This window comes from Chrysemys picta, chromosome 17, assembly GCF_011386835.1.
Source record: "Chrysemys picta bellii isolate R12L10 chromosome 17, ASM1138683v2, whole genome shotgun sequence".
NCBI classification, from domain to species: Eukaryota; Metazoa; Chordata; order Testudines; family Emydidae; genus Chrysemys; species Chrysemys picta.
The window spans coordinates 7,344,067-7,353,747 of record NC_088807.1 but is presented as its reverse complement, the minus strand read 5'-3'; positions in this window follow the sequence as shown (position 1 = coordinate 7,353,747).

Sequence of the window (9,681 nt, the reverse complement as noted above, 5' to 3'; positions counted from 1 at the left end):
TAATTTTTTTCCTCAGACTGGACACCTTCCTAGTCTGGGCCCAATCCTTTCCCCGGTACAGCTCTTATTCCTGCTCAGGTGGTAGCTAGGGAATTTCTTATAATGGCCGCCCCCTTTGTTCTGTTCCACCTGTCACGGAGTATTGGGGGACTCAGGGCCCTGCACCCCCGGCTTCCTGCGATTCACCATGACTCTCAGCCAGCCAGTAAAGCAGAAGGTTTATTTGGATGACAGGAATACAGTCCAAGACAGGTCTTGCAGGCACAGACAACAGGACCCCCTCAGTTAAGTCCAGCTTGGGGTCCCAGGGCATTCCAGCCCACCCCCCTGGGGGGGGGGGGGGTCAGAGCCATCTCTGTCTCCCAGCCATCTCTCCAGCTCGCTTCCAGCACTCTGCCCTCAGCGACCCCTCCCACAGCCTTTGTTCAGTTTCCCGGGCTCAGGAGTCACCTGGCCTTCAACCCCTTCCTGGGTTCTCATGTTACACACTCAGGTATGCGCCCTCGGGCAGATCCCATCCTCCAATGCAGACTATCCCAGCCCCACTCCCCTGTCAGCATTCACAGACCACAGTGAGAACAGGCCCAGTTCGTCACAGCGCCGCCCCCCTTCGAGACCGAACTGAGCAGGGTCACTTTAGCCAGTGACCCGGGGAAGTTCGAACCTACCCCCGTTCCCATGGATGCCCCCGCATCCCTCCCATTCCTTGGTGAGAATTACACCAGGCCCCTCCAGTTTCACGCCCCCCCTTAGGTCGGGGGTGCTTGATGGCACTCGCAGTTCGCATGTGGGAAGGTTTATGCGGCCTGTGCCCTTTTCCCACCCCCACACCTCTGGGGCTCCAACTGGGCTGTGGTCTTCTCCCAGCGCTCCAGTCTGGAGGTCTGTGCGTTGGGCTCTCTTGGTTTAGAGCCGCCCTTTTTACCTTGGCCACCCTCCGGAAAGGCTCCTCTATGCTGGGCAAGGGTCCTAAGGCTGTTTTCCCCTTGTCCCAGGCCTTCCTCCCCCTCTGACAGGGGTCACAGGATCTGCAGTACTGTCGGACAGTAACAAAGACCCCAGGCCAGTAAAAGCTCCGTAGCAGCCTCTGCTGGGTACGCCAGGTTCCCTGGTGCCCTGAGAGAGGAATGTCATGGGCCCGGCACAGCAGCTGGCGGCGATACTTCTGGGGTACCACCAGCTGCCTCCTGATCCCCCCTGACTCCATTTTCCCTGGGGGAGCCCATTCTCGGTACAGGAACCCCTTCTCCCACAGGAACCTTTTCCGGCCACCTCGTCCCATGGTCTGTACCGCATTGAGGTCGGCCAGGTCCCTTATCTTCCGCAAGGAGGGATCTTTCTGCACCTCGGCCTGGAACTCAGCAGCTGGGACAGGGATGGCCACCTGCTCTTTCTCGCCCGCTGGGTCCGAAGCTGCAGCCTCCCTGAGCCGTGTCCCTGGGCGTTCCCTCCCCACCAGGTTATGGTCCTGCGCCTCAGGCAAGGCACCCCCCCCCAAGGCCAGGGCGCAGTGCCCCTCGCCGGCTCTGACCGCGGGTCACAACTAAGGTGGTCTGGGGGCTGCTTGGCCAGTCCTCTAGGTCCCCCCCCATCAACACCTCAGTGGGCAAATGGTGGTGCACTCCCACGTCCTTGGGGCCCTCCTTGGCCCCCCATTTCAGGTGTACCCTCGCTACGGGAACCTTGAATGGGGTCCCGCCCACCCCGGTCAGGGTCAGGAAGGTGTTGGGCACCACCCGATCTGGGGCCACCACCTCGGGCCGGGCCAGTGTCACCTCTGCGCCCGTGTCCCAGTATCCATAAACTTTCTTCCCATCCACCTCCAGGGGAACAAGGCACTCGCTCCGCAGGGACAGCCCCGCGCCAACCCTGTAAACGGAGAACTTTGAATCCGGAGCATCTGGCCCCCCAGAGAAGCTGGCCTGGGGCCCTTCTCTTTCTTGAGCAGTTGATAAGCTGCCAGCCCCTCTTGCGTGAGAAGCCTGCCCCTCGTCCGTCTGGGCCTCTACCAAGTTAACCCGGTGCGGGTTCGGTCTGCTCAGTCTGTCCTTGAGCTTGGGGCACTGGGCCCGAACGTGGCCTCTTCGGCCGCAGTAATAGCAGCTCATGTCCCGTGGGTCCCCTCGAGCCGGTCGGTTGTCCCTGATGCTGGGCATTCCCCATGGGAGGGGATTCCCCATATTCCCCCTTTGGGAGGTCCCAGGGTGACTCTCTCTCTGCATCGCGGCGGGCCTGTTCCTTTGGGGCTCCTCCCTGCCACCCCCTGACCGGCTCTTTACAAACTCATCAGCCAGCTGCCCGGCGTGTCGCGGGTTCTCTGGCTTTCTGTCCACCAACCACAGCCTCAGGTCGGATGGGCACCGCTCATACAGTTGCTCCAGTACCAGCAGTTTAATCAGGTCCTCCTTCGTCTGGGCCCCACCAGCCCACTTGCTGGCGTATCTTTCCATGCGGACGGCTAGTTGCAGATATGAGATCTCAGGGGTTTTATCTTGACTCCGGAACCTTTCCCGGTACATCTCAGGAGTCAGCCCAAACTCACGTAGCAGGGCCTTTTTGAATAGTTCGTAGTCCCCTTTCTCTGCCTCTCCCAGTTGGCGGTACAATGCCACGGCTTTGGGGTCCAGTAAGGGGGTAAGGACCCGGAGTCTCTCCGCGGGATCAACCCGGTGCAGCTCGCAGGCTGTCTCAAAGGCCTCCAGGAAGTCATCCATGTCCTCCCCCTCCTTGTATGGGGCCATGATGCACTTATCAAAGCTCCGTGCAGTCCTGGGTCCCCCCTCACTCACCGCAGCCGGGGGTTCGCTGCCCTTCAATCTCACCAGTTCCAGGTCATGCTGACGCTGTCTCTCATTCTCCTCCCGTTCATGCTGTCTCTGTCTCTCTTCACGCTGATGCTGTCTCTCTTTCTCCTCCCGTTCATGCTGTCTCTGTCGTTCACGATCCTCCAGCTCTCTCAGTTTTAGCTCTTTCTCCCATTCCAGCCAATTCCGCTCCACGGATGCTGAACGTCGCCGGGAGGATCCTCTGCTGGCCGGCGGGCTTCGCCGGGGGGATCCCCTGCTGGCCGGGAGGGTCACGGCGCCTTCGGTATTTGCTGGGCTCCTCCCCACCCTTCCCCTAGGCATAGGAAGGAGGGGTCTCGGGAAGCCCTCAGCAGCCGGCTGACCACTCCCAGCTGGGACAGACACTGGTGCCTGCGCTGCATTTGCCAGGCTGCTTCCCTGAGACACAGGGATCAGTTCATTCGCGCGATCTTCCGCCTCCAGCTGGGCAATGAGCTGTTCTTTGGTGAGCCTCCCAATGCGCAGCCGCCTCTGCTTGCACAGCTCCACCAGGTCGCTCTTAAGCCGCTTGGCATACATCTTCCTGCTGGCCACTCACCGGCCTGTGTGCTCACAGCTCCCCACAGTTCCCAGGGGGACCCCTAGTGTGCCAGCCCTTCTCGAGGTCACCGCCTCTCTGCCAGGGTCCAGCTGCAGACTCCTCCGCCCCTGGGACCACTCGCTGCGATCCCCCCGGGGGACCCTGTTACTGCAAAAGTCCTTCTCGATGGTCACACACTCCCAGGGGTAATAACCGTCTCTCTCCCACTCTTCAGCAGGCCTGGTCCCCGTCAATCCCCCTTCGTTTTACTGCTCCCCAGTCACTTACTGCAGGAAGCGCCGTCCACGGGGTGCAGTAGATCCCGCCGCTGCCACCAGTTGTCACGGAGTATTGGGGGACTCAGGGCCCTGCACCCCCGGCTTCCTGCGATTCACCATGACTCTCAGCCAGCCAGTAAAGCAGAAGGTTTATTTGGATGACAGGAATACAGTCCAAGACAGGTCTTGCAGGCACAGACAACAGGACCCCCTCAGTTAAGTCCAGCTTGGGGTCCCAGGGCATTCCAGCCCACCCCCCTAGGCGGGGGGGTCAGAGCCATCTCTGTCTCCCAGCCATCTCTCCAGCTCGCTTCCAGCACTCTGCCCTCAGCGACCCCTCCCACAGCCTTTGTTCAGTTTCCCGGGCTCAGGAGTCACCTGGCCTTCAACCCCTTCCTGGGTTCTCATGTTACACACTCAGGTATGCGCCCTCGGGCAGATCCCATCCTCCAATGCAGACTATCCCAGCCCCACTCCCCTGTCAGCATTCACAGACCACAGTGAGAACAGGCCCAGTTCGTCACACCACCCATTTATATATTTTTTGCATAAGGCAGGAATCCTTTGTCCCTCTGGGTTCTTCCCCCCCCCCTCCCTCACTGGAAAAGCACCAGGTTAAAGATGGATTCCAGTTCAGGTGACATGATCACATGTCATTCTAAGACCCCAAACCTTCATTCCTCCCAGCCTGACTCACAGGGAGGCCTGCAAGCAAACAGAGCCATCCACAGTCAATTGTCCTGGTTGATGGGGGCCATCAAGATTCCAAACCACCATTAATGGCCCACACTTTGCATAATTACCCTAGGCCCTCAGAGTTATATTTCATATTTCTGGTTTTAGCTACAAGAGTGATACATTTATAGAAATAGGATGATCACACTCAGTAGATTATAAACTTTGTAATGATACCTAACAAGAGACCTTTTGCATGAAGCATATTCCAGTTACATTATATTTACTCATTAGTATATTTTTTATAAAATCATATAGACTGCAACATCACACCCTCTTTCTGAACTTACTGCCAGAGGCTTGGACACTGACCATGACCATGGCGGAGGCAGTATACCTACAATTTTTCTTTGGGCTCCCCTCTGGGGCAGACACTCCTGTGTCCCCCAAAAGGGAAAGTATCCGGGGGTAGCCGTGTTAGTCTGTATCTACAAAAACAACAAGGAGTCTGGTGGCACCTTAAAGACTAACAGATTTATTTGGGCATAAGCTTTCGTGAGTAAAAACCTCACTGCATCTGAAGAAGTGAGGTTTTTACTCACGAAAGCTTATGCCCAAATAAATCTGTTAGTCTTTAAGGTGCCACCAGACTCCTTGTTGTTTTTCCAAAAGGGAAAGAGACCTTGATCCAGCTGTGGGCTCACAGCTATGACAGACCTTTCCCTGGCCAGCACAATCCCCCCCTTTCTCTCAGGTTGGGTTTGCTTCCAGCTACAGCGTCCTTGGGGTTTGTTCCCAGCACCCCAACTTCCAGCTCCAGGATACATGTTTCTGTGCACCTCTTCCACTCCATTACAGCCAGTTCATGTCTCTGGGTCTTAATTGCGTTGTCTTTTAAGTCCAGGGAGTGGAGGGGTGCCTGTTCTAGCAGAAGGGGGTTCTCTGTGGTATCCCAGCTCATCAAGTGACGGTCTCAAGGGAAAACAGATGGAAATTGATGTGCAATTTGCCCGGGAAAAGACTGCCCACCAGCAATGTTGCTGGTGGGCAGAGAACCCCCACAGAGAACCCCCTTCTGCTAGAACAGGCACCCCTCCACTCCTGTTTTGCTAAGTTAGACACTCCAGTCAGCGTCAGCACAGATAGAGAGGTTGGGCCACACCCATCTGCAGTTCATTGAAACTGAGATGCACTCAGCTCAGGGGCTTCTTCGTTAACAGAGATTTTCCCCAGCGCCCAGTGTTCAGCCTTTCTGGGCAATTTGCAACTTGCGTAGTTCTAGCGTCTTTCGATCTTCACTCTTATTTATTTTGCTTCCTTTTCTGTCCCTACTTCCCTTACCCGAAATAAACAGAAAATAACAAACCAGTAACCACTCCGTCTGTTCTTCAGCCACCTCACTTAAAATCACTACCAGTATCTCAAAGCACTTAGCTGTGCACAGAGCCTGCCAATTGTGACGGGTTGGATCACAGAACCCCCCTCTTGGGAGCTGCCACCTGATGTGCCAAGACTACCTCTGCCCCTGCCTTCCTGCCCCGTCATCTTAGGACTTTTGAGCCAGACTCGCTAGCCTGCTGCAAACTCAGACCCAGGTCTGAATCACGTCCCCTAACAGCTGAAGGCTCACCTGAAAGCAGCTCACAGAAGTGATCTTGTCTTTAACACTCAGATGCCCAACTACCAATGGGGTGTAAACCCAAATAAATCCGTTTTACCCTGTATAAAGCTTATACAGGGTAAACTCATAAATTGTTCACCCTCTATAACACTGATAGAGAGATATGCACAGCTGTTTGCCCACCCAGGTATTTACATGGCCTTACTCAACTCCTCACAGCCCTGGAGAGGAATCTGCCTTAGCCAAGGTGAGGCACCATGCAGCTGAACAGGGGATGTGTATGTGTGTGGGAGTAACAGGCCTGGGTCACGGTGCTGCATCCCTGATGAAACCCACATCTTCCCTGCTCCCCCGGCCCAGCCTTGAGCAAGAGGTGCCTTCCACCTGTGGCCTTCAGCTGGGAGAGCAGCTGGTGAGGCAGCACCTGGTGGCAGCCCCACACCAGCAATAGGAGAACGCTGTTATCTGTGTCCCTGCTCCCTCCCAGCCGGGCCCTCAGCCGTGTTCCCTGTAAGCTGCGCACTGAGCGATTGAAGTGCTGTGCAGAGCCACTCACATCCAGCCGGCAGCCTGTATTCAGGTGTGCGCCCCCCCGCTGCTTTGCAGCCCTCTGCCTTGGAGGCCCTGCTGCTCCCGGGACCCTCCTGTGGGCTGTTCAGAGCGTGGGGTAGGAGGGTGCTGATGTCAGGGTGTTCCCCTCCCCCTGTACACCAGCAGGGAAGACAGGACAGCCTAGCTCAGGACTCCGAGCACTGCAGGAGAGGGTCTGAGGTCTGAACGCTGTTCTGGGCCGTGAGTGCCTTTACCTCAGAGACTTCCCCAGCACAACACAATCTCTGTCTGTCTGTCACACACACACACACTCTGTGTCTGTCTCTGTGTGTGTAGAGAACACACACACACACACACAGTCTGTCTCCCTACACAGTCTGTGTGTCTCTACAGACACATATACACAGTCTTTCTCACACACCTCTCAACACATACTTGTGTTGTTGGTTGTTGTGATTTCTTGGTTTTTCCTGCAATGCACATATAGTCTCTCTAATTTTATTCTTTCAAAGTGTGTTATTTTAGTGTTTTGACTGGTCTGTGCATTTCATAATTTTTATTTCTCTTACATTTAAATTTAGTTCTTTGAGTAGTGAGTTCTAAAATGCCTAACCTGTCCTGGCTGGAGTAATTATCCCTGTTGGTAACTTTTAAAAAATATATATTATATCTAGGTTTTTTGTTTCTACTGGTGGCGCACATCCACATATTACCTTGGTGCACGTAACAAAATGTATTCTGCACATCGATGGAAAAAATTAGAAGGAACATTGGTGTAGACTTAGCCTAAACATCACGGACTGAAGGGACGCTGGATTTATGGCTTATTACAACAATCTATAAACCACTTACAACCTCCCCCCCCACCCGTCTTCCCCTCCCATGACTAGAGAGGTGTTAATGGGCCACTTCACCTTGAATGGGCCCCTGAAATATGTGTTAACTCCTTATGCTAAACAATATGTTCCACCTTGTATTTAGCTGTGACGCTGTTAGTACCTTTCCCAGCCCTGAAGAAGAGCTCTGTGTGGCTCGAAAGCTCGTCTCTCTCAACAGCAGAAGTTGGTCCGATAAAAGATATTACCTCACCCACCTTGTCTGTCCTTCCTCCAGGTCCATCACTGGTTTAGGTTTTTGTCTGCAAAATCCAGGGCTCCCGGGGGGCTTCACAGTGCGTTCCATGGCACACGCTGCCAGCTGCAGAGAACTCACCCCTCATATAGTGCCACTGTGTTTCCTTGCCACTGAGCGAGGCTGAATGCACGTTACGTTGACCACGTGTGGAACTTTATTAAACCCTGTGCACTGCTCTGTCCATGTGGCTGCATGGCTTCCCATCCACTTCCTCACAGTCCCTGCCTGCCTGGTGTCCTGCCAATACCAATCCCTCCAGGGAACATGGGCCCTCTGACTCCAGTTCCCCTGCTCATGATACAGCGTCCACACGTTAAAAAGAATGTTGAAAAATTGTTATGGGGCCAGAAAAAAGCTACATAAGCAACTGGCAGTCTGAAGAACTTGACTTGCAGTCTAAGTTCCCTCTAAGCTGCGCGGCCGCCCAGCAGTCAATCAAAGGCGTGCACTTCAGGTGCCCCTCCCCAGACTGCTGTTCTGCTCCTGCCCTCTGCCTTGGGTTGAGCCCCTGGGAGTCTCTTGCTTGCTGTGAAGAGCAGAGTGGGGGCAGGGGAGGGAAGCTGATGTCAGAGTATCCCCCTCCCCCACCCATGTATCCCATCTCTGCAGAGTGGGGGAGGGGGAGGACGGAAGGAACAGGACAGGGCTCAGGGGTGGGATGTGGGATAGAGCTTGCTGGTGGCTGCTGCTGTGTCTGAACAAGCAGGCTTCAGACTGGTGAGTACTTAAAAGGGCAGTGTACTTAAAGGGGGAATGTGTGCGTGTGTGTGTCTCTCTCACACACACACACCACACACTGTCTCTCTCTTGCTCACACACAGCATGCTGTGTGTGTCTCTCTCACACACCCACTCCCCACTGTGATTCTCTCACACACATACCAGTGTCATACACACACCACTGTCGCTCACTCACCCACCACTGTCTCTTTCACACACTGTCTCACAAACAACACAGTGTTTCTCTCACCCTCACACACATGCCACACTGTGTGCTTCTCTCTCTCTCTCTCTCTCACACACCACACCACAGTTAATACAAAACCAAGATGTTGAGAACATATCAAGGAATCATAGGATAAGAAATTCTTGAAATGTCTGTACACGAATGCAAATGGAAACAAATGAGGAATTGGAATTGTACATTTATGAGCATAAATGGGATCTGATTGATATTAAAATCAGGTGGGATAAGTCCCATAACTGGATTGTTTAAATCAGAGGTTATAACCTATTTAGGAAGGATAAACTGGGCAAAAAGGGAGGGGAAGTGGCACTCTATCAAAAATGGCATTACTTGTTTCCGAGTCACTGACAACCCACAGGAAAATGATCTTGAATGCTTATAGATCAATGTCCTAACAGAGAAAGCACAAGATGGGGTATTAGTTGGTGCCTGCAACAACTCACTATATCTCACTAGGGAACAAGATGGCCAACTCCTTATACACCTATCTATCATAGAATATCAGGGTTGGAAGGGACCTCAGAAGGTCATCTAGTCCAACCCGCTGCTCAAAGCAGGACCAATCCCCAGAAAGATTTTTGCCCCAGATCTCTAAATGGCCCCCTCAAGGATTGAACGCACAACGCTGGGTTTAACAGGCCAATGCTCAAACCACTGAGCTATCCCTCTCCCCAAGAGGGAGGGATGTTTAAGAAAAATAGCTGCACGCTCATGAGGCACTTCAATTGGAGTGACACATGCAGGGTGTCTCATACTGCCAGTACTAAACGTCCTTGCAATTTCTCAACATGATAGATTATCATTTCCTAACTCAAAAGGTGTTGCGTCCAACATGGAGGAATTCTTTATTAGACATTGTCTTAACAAATCAAGAGGAACTGATCATAGAACTAAAAATTATTGGTAGCTTAGGTACAAGTGATCATGACTTGATCACATTTATAATGTGTATGCAGAATAAAGTACAGACCAGTAATATCTATCTATATATATATATAGAGAGAGAGAGTTGGTACTTTAAAGTGACCAGTTTCCCAAAGCTGGAAACAATTATGAGCCAAATCATCTGGAGGACGAATTTAATCAGAA